Below are 25132 nucleotides of genomic sequence, written 5' to 3'. Positions count from 1 at the left end.
CATATGCTTTGACTGAGCTTAACTTGCTAGCAGACTGCCAAACTGTCTTCCAAAATGGCTGCTGGCTGTATCTTTAAAAATTTCCACCAGCAGTAAATAAGGGTACCAGTTGCTCCACATTCTCATTAGGACTTGGTTCTAATAGTTGTGCAGTGGTATTTCATTGGTGTTTTAATTTGCAATTTTTTGGTGTTATATAATGTTGAACTTTTTTGGTATTTATTTATTATTTGAATATCTTATCTGATGAAGAACTGTTTGTTATTTGTTTTCTTATGAGTTTTAAGAGTTCTATATATTATGCAAATATTTTCTCCCTGTCTGGATCTTATCTTCTTTCTCTTAATAGTGCTTTTAATAGAGCAAAGTTTTATTTTTTATTGAAGTTCAATTTATTTACTTTTCTTTCATGAATAGTGCTTTTGGTGCTGTTTTGAAAAGCTCATTACCAAACCAATGGTCACCTATATTTTCTCCTATGCTATCTTCTGGAAGTTTTATAATTTGACATTTTACATTTGCGTCTATTTTAACTTTTTTTTTAAAGGTATAATATCTGTGTTCAAATTTATTTTTTCACCTATGTCCAATTGTTATAGCACCATTTATTGAAAGGTTATACTTTATTGAATTGACTTTTTTCTTTTGTCAATGATCAGTTAACTGTATTCTCATGGGTCTATTTTGGGGACTCTACTTGGTTCCTTTAATCTAATCACCGAATGGTGGTTGGTTTTCCTAAAAAAACAATTTTGTCTGCCTTGATTGTTTTCTATTTTTTTCTATTTTTATTTATTTGTGCTGCTATTATTGTATTTATTTTACATGATTTTTTTAAAAAATGCTCCTCTTTTTCTTATTTTCTTGTGATGGAATTTTGCATCATTTATTTTCATCATTTTTAACATAAGATTTAATGCTGAAGGAAAGTAAAAATACACTTAATAACTACAGAGAAGATAGCGGTATATATTCTCAAAATATACCTTTTACACCTACATCAATCTGATTGTTTTCAATAAACATTTGTTTCCTCCCCTTCTTTTACTGCCTTTCCAGCATCAATTTTCCCTATCTCTGGTATCAGATTCCCTATCTGCTTTTATCATGGAGAAATATCCCCCTATTGTGCTCAGTGTTTGTAGGTCTGCTGATCAAGGCATTCTTCCTCTGGTCAAGAGGATGGAGAATTTGTTCATTAATTTATAACCAATTCTTATTAAGCTGAAACTATATCCGAGACAATGAGAGATGCACTGAAGATCTAGTACTAAACCAAACGGAAAAGATTCCTCCCTTATTGTATATACGTTTTAATTGGAGATTCTGAAATAAAGCAGATAAATAATCATTAAAAGACCTACATGTGGAGAAGAGAACTTAATATTCAAATTAGGAAATTTGGACTAACTTTACCAAAAATGAATATAGAGTAAGGAAAGGCAAGGACAGAAAATAAGTGGAACTAGCTGGAGTTAGGGATTCTTTAGTTTTTTCTACGGGCTTCCCTCAAGGCTCAGACGGTAAAGAATATGCTTATAATGCAGGAGACTAGGTTCAATATCTTGATCAGGAAGATCTCCTGGAGAAAGGAATGGCTACCCACTCCAGTATTCTTGCCTGGAAAATTCCATGGACAGAAGAGCCTGGTGAGCTACAGTCCATGGGGTCACAAAGAGTCAGACGCACCTGGACTACTCAATACTACTACCACCACTACTACTAGTTCTCTCCATATAGTTAGAGATCCTTTGATTTTTGTGATGACTGAACTATTCTCCAGTTGCTTTGATTTTGTGAATTGTACAGCACCCTTTCTTTTTTTCAACTTTTTTTATTACATGAAAGATTTTTAAAAATTCTATAGTGTTTTCAAAAGTTTCACACATGATTCCATATAATTCCATACAATATCCTTTCTATCAATTTCTTTCTACTAACATTAACTAGAGATGATTTCTGTTGCTTGCATCCAAAGTACAAAAATTAACACAATGTTGAAAACATTTCTGAGGGCAATAAACTAATGGAATATTGGAGACTGAGATGCTTTTAAATTTTCCCTTGCTGTTTCAAATGTAAGATTAAATTGAAGCTTAACATCTTTTTCAAAGAAGCACTCAATGAGCCAGAGATATGTTATAGCAAACTGACACACCAAGGTTTATTTACCAATGCTCTTATTTTAATTGCTGAATGTAACTTATACATGCCATTATTAAAACCATCACCACCGTATACCTACTTAGCCTTTTGTGAAACCGTCTTACTCTGGGTTTAATTTTCTTGAGTGTACACAAATGAATCATTTATCTTTGTAGGCCAGTTCCTCCAGGACCGTACTATATCAAAGATTAATGCTCAATAATTTTTTTGTGTGATGAAAACAATAGGATCCCATTAATAAAACTTTCTCAGCTTCCCATCTTAGAATATTTCCTTTCCTCATGTTTGTTTATTTCTAGTGCTCTAGCTTTTTCTGCATATTATAATTTTTCCTTCTGCCTTTCAACTAAATCAAAATGAAGTAATCCTGATATTTAACTAAGAGTGTATGTGCATTTTTGTGAGTGTGTCTATTTCAATGACATAAGCAAATCTAAGCATGTTCAGATTGTTTGGATGGCCAACCTAAAACCAAGTAAATCCATACTCTTTCATAATAAGCATTTTGTTTGTGCTTAAAATCATGCTGGAGCCAAAAGTAAGACTTTAATTGTCTTAGTATAATTAGAAAAGAAGTAAACTTAATAAGTAAAAGATGACTTTATGCCAACTGAAAGTCAATCGATTCACAGCATGCTTTACAAAGGAATTTTCCACACTCCCTGGAATAGGGAAATGTGGTGGAAATTGAGTCCTTCAAGGGCCCAGGGAAGAAGAAGAATGCTGACTCAAAAGAATCTGCACCTTGGTAGTCAATAGCATATTCCTTTAGTGAGGAGCAATTTAGTTCAGAAAACCTTCAACTGACACTTTAAATAAATGTTGCTAATTTGAATTTTATTGGCTTTGTTGTTTTTTAATTTTATTTAATGTATACATTTGTTTTAGTTTTATGGTTGTATAAAAGCTATAACATTAAGGGTTTACACTTTGCTTTATGTTTATACATATTTAAGTAACATTATAATCAAAATAATTTAGCTTAACATTGGAAGACTCATATTTCCCTTTTAATATAGATTTATACATTAAATAAGCTTGGAGAAACAGTATCCTAGACTAACATATTTCTTTCCAAAGTCAAACTTTTCGATAACATTAAAGGTCTAAGTTCTGAAAGACCTTGTGTGTCTCTTGCTATATACTGTTGGGCAAAGTGTAGCTGGAAGTTTCTGTCAGTATGTTTTATTCAATTATGTCACTGCCACCTGTCTTATTTCTATTTTATCCTTCAGCTAATATTCCAAATAAAAATTTAAGTGTGATCACATTGCTGTAAACTTTTATGAGCTATTTGATATGTTATTATTAATATTTCATATCAAAGTCACTATTAGTTATTTCGTTATAACTAAGAGACACTAAAATGTTTCCTGCTTTCTAAAAAAAAATACTTTAAAAAAAAACGCTTTGCCTTCTGATGAAAGGTAATTCTATCTGTATCTCTCCTATAGTACTTCTAAAATTTTTCCACCTTCTGTCAAAAGGGCCCCACTCTGTGAAACAGTTTTGTTTGCTCTGCAAACCAGACCTACTTTGGAATTTATTAATTTCAGAACAATTTTATGATAAAGTAAGGAACCTGATGAGAGTTTCTATGGGATCAAGAAACTTAGAAAGTAAGTTTAAGAGTAAATTAATGCGGAATATACTACAATTATATACTCAATCTCTTAGCTGAGAAAATACAAATAAAACAAAAATTTTAAAAATATTTTAAAATAATTTCTATGAATTTTGGTGAGCATTAGGTTGGATTTTGATCAGGTCACAGGTGGCTAGAGCATTGGTTCCAGGGTGGTAGAGACAGGCATCACACTTGTACTAACTGGCATTGGCAATGCTGCTGAGGCTGGTGACAATGCTGCTGACAGCACAGTGCTGGAGGCAAGCACTCCTGTTACAGTGCTGTGACAGTCACATATGGAGCTAATACTGGCTGTGCGGGTCACAGCACTGGTTGGTAATCAGAAGTCATGTTTCTGCCAGAGGCATTGGCAGGAAAGATGTGGATGACAGTACCAACACTGGCCCCTCAGCATCTTCAGTGGTGGACACCGATGCCTGACTCTAGGCATATGAATTCATGACATAAAAATGACAATTTCCATATACAACAATCGAGAAAGACAAAAGGATAGATAATGCTATCTACAGCTTTTTTCTCTTTCCCCTGAATCTTTCTCCCCTGCTCTTTAGAAATCTCAGTGTTAGTCTCAGTTTTTCTTTCAGAAACCACTTCAGTTTTGGATAGTAGAAAGCATTGCCACAGGCTATTGAAAGTCAATAAGGAATTCATAAGATGATGCAGTTATGAATGTTTCACACAGCACTTAATGCATGTTTCTGCACTTTGCACTCACCAAAAAGGCAAAAGAAGGGAAGAATATAATAGCAAACATTGACAGGAAGTAGATTAGCACTGTTAGAGCACACTGGTGCAGGAATTCTGGAAGAAAGCAATTTGGCTTGACTTTTGTTGTGGAAGCGTGAGATGAAGGCAACCTGTGTTTCTAATCAAAGAGGACACTGATATATGTTCAGTGGGATACTTTACAACATATAGAAAACAGGAACTAGGTATACTTTCAAATCATAAAATACATAATACAGTGAGAAAGAAGTAAAGAAACAATGATCAGAAGTATTAGAATAGATGCCTATGAGAGGGAAGTAGATGTACTACAGCAGAGAATAAAAATTAAAAAAAAAAAACCCACTAAATAGACCAAAAAAGAAATCTTACACTACAGGTTATGGTAATATATTATGAACTAAGGAGTATTATTAATTTCATTGTCTAAAATAGAGATTAAATATTTTTAAAAGGAAAAGAAAATGCAGGCTTCTTTCTGCTGTGTGTGTGTATGTGTGTTTACTTTGCTACATACAGAAAATAAAATGTCCAAAAAGAACATCTACCAAGAAAAGAAAATAACAATTCTATTGACAAAATAAAAGTATTTTTTTTTAAAGATGAATTTAGCTGTAAGACCCACCCCAGAAATATTTTAGCTTTCCTATCCATTCAGTTGCTGGCAGAAAATTGTTGTGCAGCCAAGCAGGAAATTACAGTAGGCAAGGAATTGTTTTTTCCGTGTCATTTTAGACTAACCTTTTTCAAAATACTTGAGGTTTCTATGACTTATTGTTGAACCAAATTGATTTTATTATCACAAATAACAAAAACCAAAACTTGCGGTTAAACAAGAGAAAGATAAACAGGAAATGAAAGGTAGTTGCAATAAGCTCTTAAAGTGTCTTTCCCCTACTTGATGATTATAATATTTTATAAAATTTAGCCTGTATCACAATAGAAAAGATATTTTTCATAATTGTTCAGTGATTTCATTGCTCTGAAAGGTTCAGAAAATACAATTTCATTAAGTTAATGATAGTAGAATATTGTATTATGCTGCTAAGCTTAAGACACATCTGTAGAAGTGTATGTGTGTGTGTGTGTACTAGGAAGGGTGAATGATGTCAGATGAAGATGTCAGGACAAAGGTGAAACGCTTCATTCCTTATTATTATTATTATTATACTGAGGAGAAAAGAGATTACTGGGTATATGGATATGTGGGTAGACTTCATTCTGAGCAGTTTGAGAACTTCCTTTTTTACCTCGATGGTAACATATTGGAGTATGGATTCACATTTTAGATGTAGTAGAGAATGGACACCATGGATGACTACCCAAGAGCCAGTGCACCTCTGCCCTATGTGTACTTCAGTGTGGTTAAGGGGATGGTGGAACCAGATCGCAGAACTACAAGGATGGCTATGGATGGTTCTGATGTATGCAGCAGCATCTATCAGATGAAGACAGATGATTGTGGTTAGGGGATTAGCAGAGTCAGCAGCTCCACTTATCTGAAAATAACTCCAGAGGTGAGGCTTAATTAGACTTGGCTACTCATTGTTTTTTCTTTTCCGTTATTAGTAAAAGTAAAACTAGTGTGAGCTGCTGAGACAGAAAAAGACTTCTACAGGAAGCATCTAGGAATACAAATGTTTTGTTCTTAGGTAAATGACAGAAGGGACTTAGTTTTCTCTCTCTCAATGAAATACATCCCAGGCACAACAAAGGGAGAACTGACGTTATGTCACCTGGCAATCATCTTACAACCATGAGAGAAAGTATGCATGGCACCAATGCATAAAGAAAGGCAGTGATACAGAGCCCGTGACTTCAAACCTCATGTAACACCATGTTTCCAGTCATGTGGGTTCAGTTCAGTTCAGTTCAGTCTCTCAGTCGTGTCTGACTCTTTGCGACCCCATGAATTGCAGCACACCAGGCCTCTCTGTCCATCACCAACTCCCGGAGTTTACCCAAACCCATGTCCATCGAGTCAGTGATGCCATCCAACCATCTCATCCCCTGTCGTCCCCTTCTCCTCCTGCCCTCAATCCTACCAAGCATTAGGGTCTTTTCCAATGAGTCAACTCTTCGCATGAGAGGGCCAAAGGATTGGAGTTTCAGCTTCAACATCAGTCCTTCCAATGAACACCCAGGATTGATCTCTTTTAGGATGGATTGATTGGATCTCCTTGCAGTCCAAGGGACTCTCAAGAGTCTTCTCCAACACCACAGTTCAAAAGCATCAATTTTTCGGCGCTCAGCTTTCTTCACCATCCAACTCTCACATCCATACATGACCACTGGAAAAACCATAGCCTTGACTAGATGCACTTTTGTTGGCAAAGTAATGTCTCTGCTTTTAAATATGCTATCTAGGTTGGCCATAACCTTCCTTCCAAAGAGTAAGCATCTTTTAATTTCATGGCTGCAATCACCATCAGCAGTGATTTTGGAGCCCAAAAATATAAAGTCTGACACTGTTTCCACTGTTAAAAAAACACAAAAACATTTATAGTGTTAAGCACATTTAAGCTGACTTTTTGTTACTTTAAATCAGTCGCAAGCTATTTGACACAAAATAATAAAGCTAAATATACTATTTTATATTAGAACACCAGGAAGAACAAGAAAGAAATAGGAGAGGAGAAAGAGAACTAGAAATGTGAAAGATTTGTTAGTTAGTAAGTATGAACCTCATGTCAGGCATGTGCCTGGTAAATGATCATCAACATCCCAATCTGTATTGTAGCCCTTCAATGTGAGTATTACTATGTGACAGTATTAATAGGAGTATTAAAAGGAGAAAACACTTAACACAAGATCAACCATTTCACAGTAGGGAGAGGTTTTGAAAGTGATATTTGATGCACAGAAAGAAGAAATAGAGCATTCGAGAGATACACAAAGTCAGAGCAGAAGGACGGAAGCCAAGCTGGTTAATAAACTAAGACATTTTGGAGAAGGAAAGGATAGTCCATAATTCCTGCAATAAAGTCAATTACAGCTAGGACTATAATGTGTTCCTTTAAGCTGATCATTAGTGTAACACTGGTGTTCCTTTCAGAGCAGTGTCAGAGGTGGGGACAGTAAGGAAAAAATTGTATAGTGGAAGTAAAGGGTGAAATTGAGGAATATTTTAATGAAAAAGACAGTTTATAAATGGAGATACTTGTCTTCAGGATGACTTAATAATTTATTGTATATATCTAAGAGTTAGTGAAGGAGTAGAAATTAAATACCTAAGAAGAGTAAAGCACTGTAAAATAGATTTGGGTATTTAATTACAAAAGACTGAGTTGGCACTAGCCAGTTCACAGAAAAGAAATTTATATTAAAGAATACCAGCTCATCTAAACATTCATTTGGATTGATGGAGAACTTAGTCATATCTGAGCTTATATGAGCAATTACCAGAGAACTCTTACAACATAGCCAGACAAAGACATGGCTGATTCTGCCGAACTCCAAACCATAGCAAATCTGCCATGATCAAAAAGCTGCTGCTGAGAAACTCAGACCACCCGCTATCATCACCCAATCCTCCATGCAGTCTCTGCTCCACTTAAACCAGGCAAATGGTTGTCATGTCACAAATCAGCACCCTGGTGGCAAGGGAGTGTGTGTGTGCATTTCCTTCCATATAGGAAAGGAGATTGACAATGGTGGGCATTTTCAAAATGCGGAGTGTCAGAAATCTGTAGACAGCCACAAATAATAGATACCATAAAATTCCTAGAAAATGTGGAGAAAGATGTCACCTAAAGCACAGGAGAATTTAGGCAGGGGTTTTATGGAATTGAGGACATAGATAATTTATTTTTTACTCCTGACAGTATTTCATTTTTTGTTTCTTATACATTAGGGATGTATCCAATAGACATCACATGCCTCAAGTCTTTCATAAGCTGTTGCTGGCTTTTGACATCCTTTATTGTCAAAGTCTTTTGGCTTTCCAAGGACTTGACAAACAAGAATTAAGAAAGCATGATGGGGAGGTGGGTTGCAGGGGTGTTATCTTCTGCAACTATTCTGAAGATGTTTAGAAGTGATGTGGTGTGGATCCTAAGAACAAGCTCTGAAGGTATATTCTAATTGGATTAAATCAATCATTGTATTTTCACCCCCATTGTTAGCTGTTACAAGAAAGAAATAGATAAGGGCTGTTCTTTCTGGGTTTGATTCAAAAATGCACAAATTTCAGTTACCAAGATTTAGTAAATAACAATAGTCCCTTAAAATCATGGTTCAAATTCCAGCTTCCATTGTATCAGTTCAGTTCAGTTCAGTAGCTCAGTCATGCCCAATTCTTTGTGACCACATGGACTGCAGCATGCCAGGCTTCCCTGTCTATCATCAACTCCCGGAGCCTACTCAAACTCATGTCCATTGAGTTGGTGATGCCATCCAACCATCTCATCCTCTGTTGTTTCCTTCTCCCCCTGCCTTAAATCTTTCCCAGCATCAGGGTCTTTTCAAATGAGTAAGTTCTTCGCATCAGGTGGCCAATGTATTGGAGTTTCAGCTTCAGCATCAGTCCTTCCAATGAATATTCAGGACTGATTTCCTTTAGAGTGGACTGGTTATATCTCCTCGCAGTCCAAGGGACTCTCAAGAGTCTTCTCCAACACCACAGTTTAAAAGCATCAATTCTGCAGTGCTCAGCTTTCTTTATAGTCCAACTCTCACATCCATACATGACTACTGGAAAAACCATAGCCTTGACTAGATGGATAGTTGTTGGCAAAGTAATGTCTCTGCTTTTTAATACGCTATCTAGTTGGACATAACTTTTCTTCCAAGGAGTAGCGTCTTTTAATTTCTTGGCTGCAATCACCATCTGCAGTGATTTTGGAGCCCCAAAAAGTAAAGTCTGACACTGTTTCTACTGTTTCTCCATCTTTTTACCATGAAGTGATGGGACCAGATGCCGTGATCTTAGCTTTCTGAACGTTGAGCTTTGAGCCAACTTTTTCACTCTCCTCTTTCACTTTCATCAAGAGGCTCTTTAGTTCTTCTTTGCTTTTTGCCATAAGGGTGGTGTCATCTGCATATCTGGGGTTACTGATATTTCTCCCGGCAATCTTGATTCTAGCTTGTGCTTCTTCCAGCCCAGCGTTTCTCATGATGTACTCTGCATATAAGTTAAATAAGCAGGGTGACAATATACAGCTTTGACGTACTCTTTTTCCTATTTGGAACCAGTCTGTTGTTCCATGTCCAGTTCTAACTGTTGCTTCCTGACTTACATACAGATTTCTCAAGAGGCAGCTCAGGTGGTCTGGTATTCCCATCTCTTTCAGAATTTTCCACAGTTTATTGTGATCCACACAGTCAAAGGTTTGGTATAGTCAATAAAGCAGAAATAGATGTTTTCCTGGACCTCTTTTGTTTTTTTGATGATCCAGTGGATGTTGGCAATTTGATCTCTAGTTCCTCTGCCTTTTCTAAATCCAGCTTGAACATCTAGAAGCTCACGGTTCACGCACTGTTGAAGCCTGATTTGGAGAATTTTGAACATTACTTTAGTAGCATGTGAGGAGATGATTACATTGCATTACTGTTTAGAAAGGTATTATTCGTTTCATAAATAATTATTCATAAGATTGTATTTAAATAATATTTTTGACAACTTATGACAAGGAAAGAATAATACATAGTCACATTACCTTCAGAGGTATTTATATTAAGTGGTTATTTTACTGCTATTGAAAATATAATAAAGTGTCCTCTATACAGAAATTCTATGATTTTGTCTATGGCTATACCACCATGAATGTACCTGATCTCATCTTATCTTGGAAGCTAAGCAGGCTTGGGCCTGGTTAGTACTTGGATTGAGAAATTAATTTACTGACATAATTTGCCTATTATTTCAGGCAAGGTAGAGAAATTTCAAGTTTAATGAGATTCATTATCTTGAGAATGGAGTCTTTGTTATATTACTAGAGGAAGAAACCCTATTACTTTAGGTTAAATTGTATCATGGTGTGTGTGAATGTGTGTGTGTGTGTGTGTGTGTGTGTGTGAAAGAGACTATGGTGGAGAACTAAACCAAACAGAGGTCCAGATTTTGTTAAGTACAGTCTTGAAAAATCTCTATGCAGATTGCATAGTATTTCAAAGGCTAGAATGAAGAAAAAGCTTCAGATTCTAGCTCTTGTTTCAAGAAGCATTTATAGATTCTGGGTTAGTTTTCTCTAAGTAATACTTTAGACAGAGACATGGTGATAAAGAAATCCAGTAGATAAGCTGTGTTTCTCTTAACAGAGAGCATTAATTGATTTCCCAAGAAGTAAGGAGATAAGAACAGGCCACCTGCCTTCTTTTCTAGATATACACTCCGAAGAATAAAAAACAGGTGTTCAAACCTCGTATACAAATGTTTGTAGCAGCGCTGCTTACTGTAGCCAAAAATTGGAAACAATCCACATGTCCATCAGCTGAAGATTAGATGAACAAAATTTAGCATAAGCATATAATTGAATGCTATTCAGCCATACACAAGAATGAAGTACTGATGTGCATGTGGGCTCAGTGGCTGTCAGTCATGTCCAACTCTTTTGTGACCCCATGGATCACCAGGCTCCACTGTCCATGGGATTTGCCAGCAAGAATACCTGAACAGGTTGCCATTTTCTACAGGGGATGCTTCTGAGTCAGGAATCAAACCTGTGTCTCCTAGGTCTCTTGCATTGGCTGGTGGATTCTTTACCACTGTGCCACCTGGGAAGTCCATGAAGTACTGAGGCATGCATCAAATTGGGTGAAATTTGAAAGCATTATGCTAATTGAAAGAAGCCAGACATGTAAGGTCACATATCTTATAATTCCATTTATATGAAGTATCTAGATTAGGTGTATCCATACAGAGAGCAGAGTGGCAATTTGTAAGGATGGAGAGTACAGAAGAAAGAGATATTGTTTAATGGGCATGTGGATTTCTTTAGGGGTAATGAAAATATTTTAGGAACTTGATAGAAGTGTTGGCTGTATAGCATTGTGAATGTCGTAAATGGTTTTTACACTTTAATTTGCTTAGCTCTATGTTATGTGAGTTTCACTGGAATAAAAGAATACTAGATACATATGTACTTTGCACATGCACACACATTAGATTTTTAATACATTATATGCATGGTTTTCATCCATGCATCTGTGGTTCCTCTTTCTGCATCACTATGTTAATTTGTTGTTTTTCAGTTGCTAAATCATATCTGATTCTTTGTGACCCCATGGACAACAGCACACCAGGCTTCCTTGTCCTTCACTGTCTCTTGGAGTTTGCTCAAACTCATGTCCATTGAATCAGTGATGCTATCTAATCATCTCATTCTCTGCTGTCCCCTTCTCCTTTTTGCTGTTTATGCTAATTATGCTAATTTATTTGTCTATTACTCCACAGGACTGGAGGTAGGTCTCTTCTGAGGTTCCTCTCTGCTCTAAGACTTTGACATACTGTAATTTGGATCTAGAGATAACATTTGACCTTCATGTTAATAGTATGACTTTCACTTCTTCAATTTTCTCACCAATTATTTATCCAATTGCCTTACTCCCCCAAACTTCTACATTTTGTCCATCACTGCACTCTTTTATTTGTACTGACAAAGTGTTTTCAAGTCATTCCCCTACTTACAAATCTCAGACTACTTGGTTAGTTCAAGTCTTCACCTAAAACATGCTTACAACCTACAACATAGACTTCCTTCCATCCATTATTAACTATACTTCACATTGAATTTTTTTTATACATTTTAACTTTAAGAAAATTAAGTCACAAAATATACAGAGGAAAATATGCTGAAAAGTTATGAACTCATCATCCAAATTAGATTGTCTTACTGTATTTGCATTTTTGTAAATAAATAATTGTGATTAATGTTGAATTCCTTTTTAAAATCTTTCCAATGCTGTTTCAATTTGCCTTACAAAAAGGACATGTATGAATATTTTTCCTGTAGTTCTAATCTATATGATGACATATTTAATGCATATATGACACCACTGTAAAAATATTATGGTCTTGGGAATTTAAAACTTTTAGAAGGTAAAATACTATATACATAAATTTACAACTTAAATTTTTATTTGCCAATTGCATTTTTTTAAATAAATTTATTTATTTTAGTTGGGGGCTAATTACTTTACAATATTGTAGTGGTTTTTGTCATACATTGACAATATTGTAGTGGTTTTTGCCATACATTGACATGAATCAGCCATGGGTTTACATGTGTTCTGAAATGAATCAATGTATTTCAAGTTCTCTGTTTTTAATTGCTCTAAGATCCTCCACAATGTGAAATATCACACTGTACTTTTATTTTCCCATATGGACAGAATTTTCTATTATTCTTTATTGTTACTGCCAATGCAGAAGGCATAACAGAAGTGGGTTCGATCCCTGGGGTGGGAGGATCCCCTGGAGGAGGAGATGGCAATCCACTCCAATATTCTTGCCTGGAAAACCCATGGTCAGAGGAGCCTGGCAGGCTACACAGTCCATAGAGTTGCAAAGAGTTAGATATGACTTAGCAACTAAATAACAAACAATAGTGTAAAGAAGAAACTTGGTATGTGAAAGAGGTTTACACAAATTATTATTTAACCTGATATAGAATTGAAATGTGGTGGAGTAAATGCACACACAGCTTTATGGATTTGGGCAAAGTTCTCTACAAAGCAATTTCCAAATATGCATGTGAATATTTCTGAGTTCAGTGTTACGTTGCATTTTTCTAGCTGTCTTTTCCATAAAATTCTATCCACCTTTACATTTTTAAAATATGGTAATTATGATATTTATTTGTAAATATGAGTAACTCATATTTCCCAATATCTTTGTGTTTCTAAGTCTAACTTACTTTGCCATGTTTTTTACTGAATTTCTAGATAGAATTAATAATATTTTCATAGAATTTGTGCATGTGTGACTTTGTATTAGTGAAATTAGCCTTTATTTAAATTTTATTTTTCTGTTCTTTCTGTTTTTCTATCCTGGTTATAGAAGTCTCACTTTTAAGTTGTGGATTACTTTTCTATTTTTGACACTTGAAGCTATTAATATCTATTCTTTGTCTCCATGCTTTGTTAGGTTTTTAAATTTATTTATCAGTACATTTACCTATTTAAAAGAAACATAATTGCATCTTGAAAAAACTAGATAGGATTTTAATCAAGGCAGTCTAATATTCTGTTCTTTAGAAGTGTCCCCAAACATCCTGATTTATTTCACTTTTCCTTAATTGTTTCTTTACTTTCAATGAACTTGTCATTGCCCCTAACATTGTTCCAAATCACGCTCCAAACCACTTGACCTGCCAAGACTTCCCCATTCTGCAAGCACCTTTTATCCTGGTAATAGAATTGCTCACTGGCATACTCAAAATATTTTCATATGCTCTTATCACACTCTGAAGTGATTTCATCTCTGCTTGCTATGTGATACACCCTTTTAATATCTCTTTCTAGTTCCTTATCCTCTGTAAAACCATAGATGATTTAATCATGCCCTATTACTTTCAGTATCAGCTTGCTCTTATCTAATACACAGCAATTAGTCCGTTTCATTGTAATATTTTTCTTGTGTATGTGTTTCCCTCCCAATTTCCATTTTTTAAGAAAAAGATAATATTTTAATGTTTATGTATGTAAGTATATGGAGCTGCCCAGGTAGCTCAGTGGTAAAGAATCCACCTGCCAATACAGGAGACACAGGTTCGATCTCTGCATGGGGAAGATCCCCTGTAAAATGAAATGGCAACCCGCTTCAGTATTCTTGCCTGAAAAATCCCATGGACAGAGCCTGGTGGGCTACAGTCCATATAGTCACAAAACAATCAGACACAACTTAGTAACTAAACAACAATATATATATGCATACATTGCCCAGAGCACATAATAAATATTTAAGCAATAAATGCAAAAGTAACAATTTTATTCAATTGCTTTTCAGAATTTTTTTAAACAAACTCTTTGCTTCCTTTTCATTACCTTGCTGTACATATCAGTCGTGTCCGACTCTGTGCGACCCCATAGACGGCAGCCCACCAGGCTCCCCCGTCACTGGGATTCTCCAGGCAAGAGTACTGGAGTGGGTTGCCATTTCCTTCTCCAGGGCATGAAAGTGAAAAGTGAAAGTGGAGTCACTCAGTCGTGTCCGACTCAGTGACCCCATGGACTGCAGCCCGCCAGGCTCCTCCGTTCATGGGATTTTCCAGGCAAGAGTACTGGAGTGGGGTGCCATTGCCTTCTCATCTCTTTATCACTTTCTTAATCAGGCTGTATACTTTGAGGCCACTTTATTTGGTTTCCAGGTTTACTTCCTATCCAATAGATTCAAGGTTATTTTTGCATATGGGTTTTTAAACTCCCAGCTCAGCATTACAAGCCAACCATAGCTGATATCCTGCTCTAATTCATAGCTTTGGATTTACTCCAGAAATGGATAATGATTAGCACTCCACCAATGAAAGTCAATATTTCTAACCTGAATTTGAAAAATTGTCAGTAAAGAAGATAAATGTTCCAAATGGATGAAAATTGAAACTTGTCCAAGAGACACTTATTTTCTATTTAGGAGGCAATGGTCAACCATAATGTAGAATGAAGTATAATTGTTATATTTACATGTGGTCCATTTTGCTATTTTTATTTTAATTCTATGATCAAAAGAATATCTTTATTCTCTGCACTCTATAAATTCATTTAGATTCAGTGACTTTCTTCCCAAGGCCAATTTGTCTTCTGCTCAATTCTGAAAATGTAAGGTGGACTATTTACTAAAGTGTAGGGCATGCTGGCATATTTTCGGATTATTCTCCATGTTTTGGACTAGATGATGCATATTTTGGCTCATATAGAAATTAATACTTACTATATCTTATTTCAATGCAATCTCCATGATCTGGATGAATTTTCTCAAACTATGGTGCTGGAAAAGACTCTTTTTTTAAAAAAAAAAATTTATTTATTTAGCTCTGCTGGGTTTTTTTTTAGATGTAGCACTTGGGCTCTCTAGGTGCAGTATGGAGGATCTACTTCCCTGACCAGGGATCGAACCCAGGCCCCCATGCCTTGGAAACATAGAGTCTTAGCCACTGAACCACCAGGAAAGTCCTGGAAAAGACTCTTGTGAGTCCCCCAAGAGAGAGCAAGGAGAACAAACCAATCAATCTTAGAGGAAATCAACCGAGAATATTCATTGGAAGGACTGATTCTGAAACTGAAGCTCCAATACTTTGGCCACCTGATGCAAAGGTTCGACTCATTGGAAAAGACCCTGATGCTGGGAAAGATTGAGGGCAGGAGGATAAAGGAGCAACAGAGGATGAGAAGTTGGATGCATCACTGACTCAATGGAAATTTCGGGAGATGGTGAAGGACAGGGAAGTCTGGTGTGCTGCTGTTCATTGGGTTGCAAAGAATGGGACACGACTGAGCAACTGAACAGCAAAAAAGATCTTTTTACAATGTATAGTGGATTCTAAAACATATTTTATGTTTGTAAAAAATAATGTCTTACATTATTGCCAGAAATTAGTGTTATATTTATCAAGTTCACTATCCAGAGTATCCAGAATATCAACATTAAAGAACAGAATACTCTTCTTTAAGGATACTTATGACTCCTCAGTAGAAAGAAAAAAAAAAAAAACTACATTCTTCAGCAATAAACCTTTGAATAAGGTGTACCTGAATCTTTGATTATGTGCATGCCTACATGTGTGCATGCTGAGTCGTGTCCTACTCTTTGAGACGTTATGAATTGTAGCCCACCAGGCTCCGCTGTCCATGGGATTTTCCAGGCAAGAATACTGGAGTGGGTTGCCATTTGCTTCTCTAAGGGATCTTCCTTTCCCAGGGATTGAACCCACATTTCCTGCATCTCCTGCATTGTCAGGCAGATTCTTTACCACTGAGCAACCTGGGAATCCCTTTCCATAATAGTGCACACTTATCAAACATTTCTACTGTTGACAAGGACTCTGAGAACTCGTTTTAAATAACAAATTTAACTGGCCCTATTGATTGAAGTACTTCTATAGCTTCATCTTAGACTGCTTGAAAACATTTAAGGAAACTGTCAAAAGCTATTACATTTAGATCTTTGAAATCGGATTTGGCCCAAATAATTTTTTGGTGGTAAGTGTTCAAATAATTTAATGTTTAAGTGACAGTGAAACTAGGAGACAACTCAGCTTTAGACATACGTTCATGCTAACTGCTGTGGAGTCTAACTGAATGATCTGCATTTCCTGTGTCATTGTCTTACATGTGTTTCCATCATACTAAAATCCTCGGTTGCATATAACCTATTATTCATGCCCCAGTTGATTTCTTGAATCATAAAACTGTAAAACATTTGTAGACCTTAATTAGATGTTCCTGCTCACTAGAAGAATAGCTTTAATATTTAAATAGGAGGTTGAAAAGTAAGCAAAATTATAATGCCAAAATGAACAGACTGGGGAATATGTTCTTTCTATTAAAGGAAAAAAAAAAAAGAAAGAAACAAAACCTTTCGTGAAGTAAAGGCAGCAAAGAAATGTCAACAACTTTCTACTGGGGTTGGCATTTCCTGCATTTTTAAAATCCTCTGTATGTGAATTTATTGTGAAGTATAAATTCAATCAGTTTTATTAATTTCAGTTCTTTTCTTTCCTCATCTATCACAACTTAAAAAATTTAAGGAGAACCATCAAAAGCTATCAGCTTGGGAGCTCTGAAATTAAGTTTGGCATAAATAATATTTTCCATATCTTCAAATATTTAAATACAAAACAGAAGATGAAAATTATGTAAGCACTAATTTTGAAAGCAATCATTAGATAGTGAATGCATGGTGTCTCTTTGTCCTTCTTTCTTAATGTAACTTTCAGGCATACAATCCACAGATTAATCACACTGTGAAAAAATGTGCTTAGGAAAATAGTACAAAATCTTCAACATCAGCATTTTGGTATTTGGATTGGATGGTTGTTAAGATTTTTCCAACTTTAAAGCTTCATGATTTGTTAGATTCTGGGAAATCTTCTCATAGTCTGCAATGAAAACCACAAAACAGAACTGCCTACAGGATAATTTTATTAAGACTAAGTGCAGGTGAACAATCCACTTGCTTTTTAAACATTTATTTTTCAATTTAAACAAACATTCAATTTGTCCAATCATGGGTTATACTTATACTTGTAGTTATAACCACATTTACAGTTAGAATTATAAATGCATAGAATGCTTTCCTGTGAAGCTGGAAAGTGTTGGCAATGAATATACAATGTTTTCAAATCTGATGCACTTGTTTTTTAGCACAAGAGATCCATTAACTGTACACAAGCTTAGCTTAGGGAAACTAAGCAAATCCTTCTGTCTATGAGAAATTCTATTTCCAACAGGTTTTGCTTCTGTATCAAAAAGACTTGAGAAATAATCAGACAATTTCTCTGATGCATATGCAACTCACTTTGTCTCTCACGCCAAAATATTCAAGGTTGGATTATTCTGACCATCAGTTGTATACAAGAGTCATGTGTGCTCAGTCATGTCCCGTGGACTGTGGCATGCCAGGCTCCCCTGTCCATGGAATGTTCTAGGCAAGAACACTGGAGTGGTTGTCACTTCCTACTCCAGGGTATCTTACTGACCCAGGGATTGAAACCATGTCTTCTGTGTTTCCTGCATTGGTAGGAGGATTCTTTTCTAGCACCACCTGGGAAACCCCTACAAGAGTCAATACAGAATCGAATTTTGAGAGGAGTGGAAAATTAGAAAATTCTCCTTTCTCTCTTTATTCTCTTATCTTCTCTTTTTGAGGTCTGAAGTCATATAGTTGGATGAATCTTTTATTTGTGTAGTTTTTTTTCTTTTTTGGTTTTGTTTTGCCTTCTAGAGAGTTAAAGGTGTGAAATGAGACAAGGAATGAGAACCTAAACACTGTTGCCTCTAGACTTCAAAGAAAATAACTAATAGGAAGTCCTTAAAATTTATTTTCTCCCGAGCTCACATAAACAGGATGCATCTTAAACAGAGTTTTAAAACAGAGGACAATCAATTATAATGAGTATATATTCAGTTAAAGTTACCCTGTACCATGTTTCTTAGAAATTCCTTCAGAAAAGGTAGAATAAAGAGTCTTTGTTGGTAATGATACTCTTTTGTCACAACACACTGCTTATGTTGTGAGTAACTTTACCTATTCAAAATAAGAGGAGTGAAAAAGTTGGTCAAATTCTGCTAATAAGTTGAGTAAGGTAAAAATGAGAGAAAAAAAAAATCTTTACATTTGGTATTATATAGCTCCACACAATTTTGCTGTAAACTGGAGCAGATTTAATACAATGATGAATGACTAGAATGAAGAGGTCTGTTTCCCCCACTACACTTCTAAACTTCCTAAAGACAGAGATCTAATAGATGATAGAAGTTAGTGTTGCCTACCACTTGGACATGTGTATTTGGCAATGAATATTTACATAACGATACCCAGGTGGCTCAGTGCTAAAGAATTCTCCTGCCAAAGCAGGAATCACAGGTTCAATCCCTGGGGTGGGAAGATCCCCTGCAAAAAGAAACGGCAATCCACTCCAGGGTTCTTGTCTGGAAAATCCCATGGACAGAGGATCCTGGCAGAATACAGCCCATGGGATCTCAAAGAGTTGGACATGACTCAGTGACTAAACAATGACAACAATTTATTTAACAAAAAAAATTGTGCTGGATTTGATTTTGACCAAGTCAATTTATTCTTTTGGTTTCCTGTAGCCTAATGAGGTATAATTTCCTCATGCCCTGAAACTCCACCCAAGAGTCTAGGCACATTTTTGCGCTTGACATTCATTAGTCTGATTCAGGGGACTTCCCTGGTGGCTCAATGGTAAAGAATCCATCTACAGTGCAGGAGATGTGTGTTCGATCCCTGGGTCAGGAAAATCCCCTGGAAGAAGGCATGGCACATGCTCATAGTCTGATTCAGGGCTCAGTTGTGACGGACTCTGCGAATCCATTGACAGTGGCAAACCAGGCTTCCCTGTCCTTTACTGTTTTCTAGAGTTTGCTCAAACTCATGGCCTACCTAGAGAAGAGGAAAGAGAACAGAAAAAACTTTAAGGATTCAACTGAATTCTTTCACTGAATCTCACTGAAATGTGACCCTTCTGACACATTCTGACATAAATCCAGACCTTGGAAAATGTCTATTTTGTTTCTTCATTCTGTTATTAAAATATACAGTGGTTGTAATTGTAAGCAGCATTTGGTAAACAATTTTAAGACTGAGCCTGAGGGAAGTAAAAGAGAAGAGCTAAGAAATAAAATTAAAATAGGAAATACAGGGCTGTACATTAACTTTCACAGAGATGAAAGGTTTTCTTTGCAGCTAGGAAAACAGTCCATGTCCTATTGTCCTGAATTTGGACAGAAAAGAAATCCTACATTCCAAATTAAAGATCATCAGTTTTGCAACATGTTGCTAATAAAAAATAAACAAACTACACCATTCTAAATCTATTGTGTAATATTTCTATATGGAACTGAAGAAATTGGCATTTTACTCAGAATGATCCTGTAAAGGAAGGATTCAAATACACAAAATCCTACACTAAAGAGCCCTCAATATGATATATGTTTGAAAATAGTAAATGTATGTAGCAAATTTATGCTTCCTATATTATACTTCAGGCAGCATTATCAGTACATAGCTTTGTATTTAGGGAATTCTGAATTCTGTAAGATGATATTTTCATTGCTTTATCTCTTTTGATTGCTGTATTTAACATTTGAATAGAGAATTTAGAGAGGAAAAAAAATGAAAACCCATCTCTAAGCTAGGGAATGGGGATTGGAGAATGAAGTTGAGCGCCAACAAATTTAGAATTCTAGTGAGAGTTTGGTGTGCCAACTCAAACTTTCAATATTAAAATAATTGGACTGCCAATTACTTTTCCTTCTGCGTTAGAACAGGAACAATGTAAAATCTTACCTTTTTATATCTGCTATGTGAATTAATGTGAAGAAAAATAAGGTTGTCTCAAACTGATTTGTCTAAAGGTCATAAAAATATTTTTGAAAGAACAGTGTCTACAGAAACTCTTATACCTCATCACGTATCATGCTGATGGAGACACTAAGGGCTCTTACTAGTATATTTACATTTGGAGAAAGTATTCATAGAAATTGAATTAAACCTACTTATTCTACAAATCAGAAATCTGGGTCCAGAGAAGAGATGTGACTGTCTAAAACCATAGAAACTATGAGAGAAATGAAACTTATTCTGCAAATTCTAGAACTTATTCCCTGTGTTGTATGCTTGTGATATCTACCTTCAGGATAGGGAGCATCCTCCTTTTTGCATGTATAATTCTGGCATTCTTAAAGTTGTATAGGCTCTTTAAACAAAACTGCATCATTTTAGATGTTACTAAATTGATTGCCATGGATTTGAAAGTAGCTTTCCTTTCATTTTCTCCTGAGCATTCTTTACACCAGCTGCAAGTTCTTTTACAGAAAATACTTGCAATTCCCATAGTATGGGTTATTTGGAGCTTCCCTGATAGCTCAGAAGGTAAAGAATCTACCTGTAATGCAGGAGACACAGGTTCAGTCCTTGGCTTGGGAAGATCCCGTGGCGAAGGAAATGGCAACCCACTAGGGTATTCCTGCCTGGAGAATTCCATAAACAGAGGAGCCTGTGGGCTACCGTCCATGGGGTTGCAAAGAGTTGGATATGACGGAGTGACTAACACTTTCACTTTCATGGGTTGTTTCAGTCAGTTCAGTTCAGTCACTCAGTCCTATCCAACTGTTTGCAATCCTGTGGACTGCAGCACACCACACTTCTCTGTCCAAAACAACTCCCAGAGCTTGCTCAAACTCATGTCTATCTAGTTGGTGAAGCTATCCAAATATTTCATCATCTCTCATCCCCTTCTCCTCCTGCCTTCAATCTTTCCCAGCATCAGGATTTTTTCATTGAGGCAGTTCTCCACATCAGGTGACCAAAGTATTGGAGCTTCAGCTTTAACACCTGCCCTTTCAATGAATATTCAGGACTGATTTCCTTTAGGATTAACTGGTTTGATCTCCTTGCAGTCCAAGGGACTCTGAAGAGTCTTCTCCAAAACCACAGTTCAAAGTCATCAATTCTTCAGACTTAACTTTCTTTATACTCCAACTATCACTTCCATACATGACTACTAGAAAAGCCATAGCTTTGACTAGATGGACATTTTTCAGCAAAGTAATGTCTCTGCTTTTGAGTATGCTGCTTAGGTTTGTCATAGCTTTTCTTCCAAGGAGCAAGCCTCTTTTAGTTTCATAGCTGCAGTCACCATCTGAAGTAATTTTGAAGCCCATTAAATAAAATCTGTCACTGTTTCTATTGTTTCCCCATCTATTTTCCATGAAGTGATGGGCCCAGATGCCATAATCTTTGGTTTTTGAATGTTGAGTTTTAAGCCAAGTTTTTCAATCTCCTCTTTCACTTTCATCAAGAGGCTCTCTAGTTCCTCTTCTCTTTGTGCCATAATGGTGATGTCATCTGCATAGCTGAGATTACTGATATTTCTCCCTGAAATCTTCATTCCAGGTTGTGCTTCATCCAGTCCAACATTTTGCATGATGTACTCTGTATGTAAGTTAAATAAGCAAGGTGACAATATACAGCCTTGATTCACTCCTTTCCCAATTTTGAAGCAGTCCATTGTTCCATGTCTGGTTCTAACAATTGCTTCTTGACCTGCATACAGATTTCTCAAGAGACAGGTAAGGCGGTCTTGTTATTCCCACCTCTTGAAGAATTTTCCACAGTTCGTTGTGATCCATAGAGTCAAAGGCTTTAGCATAGTCAATGAAGCAGAAGTAGATGGTTCTTTTGGAATTCTCTTGCTTTCTCTATGATCCAACAGATGTTGGCAATTTGATCTCTGGTTTCTCTAACTTTTCTTTATCCAGCTTGAACATCTGGAAGTTCTCAGTTCACGTACTACAGAAGCCTAGCTTGGAGAATTTTGAGAATTACTTTGCTAATGTGTGAGATGAGTGCAATTGTGCTGTAGTTTGAACTTTCTTTGGCATTGCCTTTCTTTGGGATTGGAATGAAAACTTACCTTTTCCAGTCTTGTGACTTTCCAAATTTGCTGGCATATTGAGTGCTGTGATGCACTTTCACAGCATCATCTTTTAGGATTTGAAATAGCTCATCTGGAATTCCATCACCTCCACTAGCTATGTTTGTAGTGATGCTTCTTAAGGCACACTTGACTTCACACTCCAAGATGTCTGGCTCTAGGTAAGTGATCACACCATCGTGCTTATATGAGTCATTAAGATTTTTTTGTGTGTAGTTCTTCTGTGTATTCTTGCCACCTTCTCTTAATACCTTCTGCTTCTGTTAGGTCCATACCATTTCTGCCCTTTATTGTGCCCATCTTTGCATGAAATATTCCCTTGGTATTTCTAGTTTTGTTGAAGAGATATCTAATATTTCTCATTCTATTTTTCCCCCTTTTTCTTTGTGTTGATCACTTAGGAAGGCTTTCTTATCTTTTCTTGCTATTTTTTTGAACTCTGCATTCAGATGGATATATATTTCCTTTTCTCCTTTGATTTTTGCTTGTCTTCTTTTCTTAGAAATTTGTAAGGCCTCTTCAGACAACCATTTTGCCTTTCTGCATTTCTTTTTCTTGGGGATGGTTTTGATCACCACCTCCTGTACAATGTTACAAACATCTGTCCACAGTTCTTCAGACTCTCTGTCTTTCAGATCTAACCCCTTGAATCTATTTGTCTCTTCCACTGTATAATTGTAAGGGATTTGATTTAGGTCATATCTGAATGTTCTAATGGTTTTCACTACTTTCTTCAATTTTAGTCTGAATTTGGCAATAAGGAGTTTATGATCTGAGCCACAGACAGCCTCTGGTCTTTTTTTTTTTTTTTTCCCTGACTGTATAGATCTTCTCCATCTTTGGCTGCAAAGAGTATAATCACTCTGGTTTCAGTATTGACCATCTGATGATGTTGATGTGTAGAGTCATGTCTTATATTGTTGGAAGAGAGTATTTGCTATGACCATTGTGTTCTCTTGGCAAAACTCTGTTAGCCTTCGCTTTGCTTCACTTTGTACTCTAAGGTTAAACTTGCCTGTTACTCCAGGTAGCTCTTGACTTCCTACTTTTGCATTCCAGTTCCCTATGATGAAATTACATCTTTTTATTGATGCTAGCTCTAGATGATCTGGGCTCCCCTGGTGGCTCAGATCGTAAAGCGTCCGCCTGCAATACAGGAGACCTGGGTTCGATCCCTGGGTTGGGAAAATCCCCTGGAGAAGGAAATGGCAACCCAGTACTCTTGCCTGGAAAATTCCATGGATGGAGGAGCCTGGTAGGCTACAGTCCATGGGGTCACAAAGAGGCAGACACGACTGAGAGACTTCACCTAGATTGTCTGGAGAAGGAAATGACAACCCACTTCTGTATTCTTGCTTGGAGAAATCCGTGGACAGAGGAGCCTGGCAGGCTACATTCCATGGGATCACAAAGAGTCGGACACAACTGAGTGACAAACACTAGATGGTCTATAGAGTTTCATAGAATGGTTCAAATTCAGCTTCTTTGGCATTAGGGATTAGGGCATAGACTTGGATTGCTGTGGTATTGAATGGTTTGCCTTGGAAATGAGCTGAGATCGTTCTGTCATTTTTGAGATTGTATGTAAGTACTGCATTTTGGACTCTTTCGTTGACTATGCAGGCTACTCCATTTTTTCTAAGGTATTCTTGCCCACAGTAGTAGATAGAATGATCATCTGAATTAAATTTGCCCATTCCAGTCCATTTTAGTTCACTGATTCCTAAAATGTTGATGTTCACTCTTGCCATCTCCTGTTTGAGCACTTTCAATTTACCATGATTCATGGAACTAACATTCCATGTTCCTAATCAGTATTGTTCTTTATAGCATCAGACTTCACTTACATCACCAGTCATATCCAAAACTGGGCATTTATTTTGCTTTGGCTCACCCTCTTCATTCTTTCTGGTGTATTTCTCCACTCTTCTCTAGTAGCATATTGGGCATCTTCTGATCTCAGGAGTTCATCTTTCAGTGTCATATCTTTTTTTTTCCTCTTCATACTGGTCATGGGTTCTCAAGGCAAGAATACTGAAGTGGTTTACATTTTGTCAGAGCTCTCCACCATGACCTGTTCATCTTGGGTGGCCCTACATGACATGGATCATAATTTAATTGAGTTAGACAGGCCTGTGATCCACGTGACCAGTTTGGCTAGTTTTCTGCTCTGTGATTTTTATTTGTCTGCCTTCTGATGGATAAGGATTAAGAGGCTCCTGAAAGTTTCCCAATGGGAGGGACTGGCTGTGGGTGAATCTGGGTCTTGCTCTGATGGCCATGTTCAGTAAATCTTTAATCCAATTTTCTGTTGGTGGGTGGGGTTGTGTACCCTCCCTATACTTTGGCCTGAGCCCAAACTATGGTAGGGTTAATGACAATAATGGCGACCTCCTTCAAAAGTACTTATGCCAGCACATCACAGCTCCCAGGACTGTTGTATTCAGTGCCCCTGACCCCACAGCAGGCCACTATC

This window comes from Giraffa tippelskirchi, chromosome 4 (assembly GCF_054371585.1).
Source record: "Giraffa tippelskirchi isolate mGirTip1 chromosome 4, T2T-mGirTip1v1.2.pri, whole genome shotgun sequence".
NCBI lineage: Eukaryota > Metazoa > Chordata > Mammalia > Artiodactyla > Giraffidae > Giraffa > Giraffa tippelskirchi.
This window is presented reverse-complemented; position numbering follows the sequence as displayed.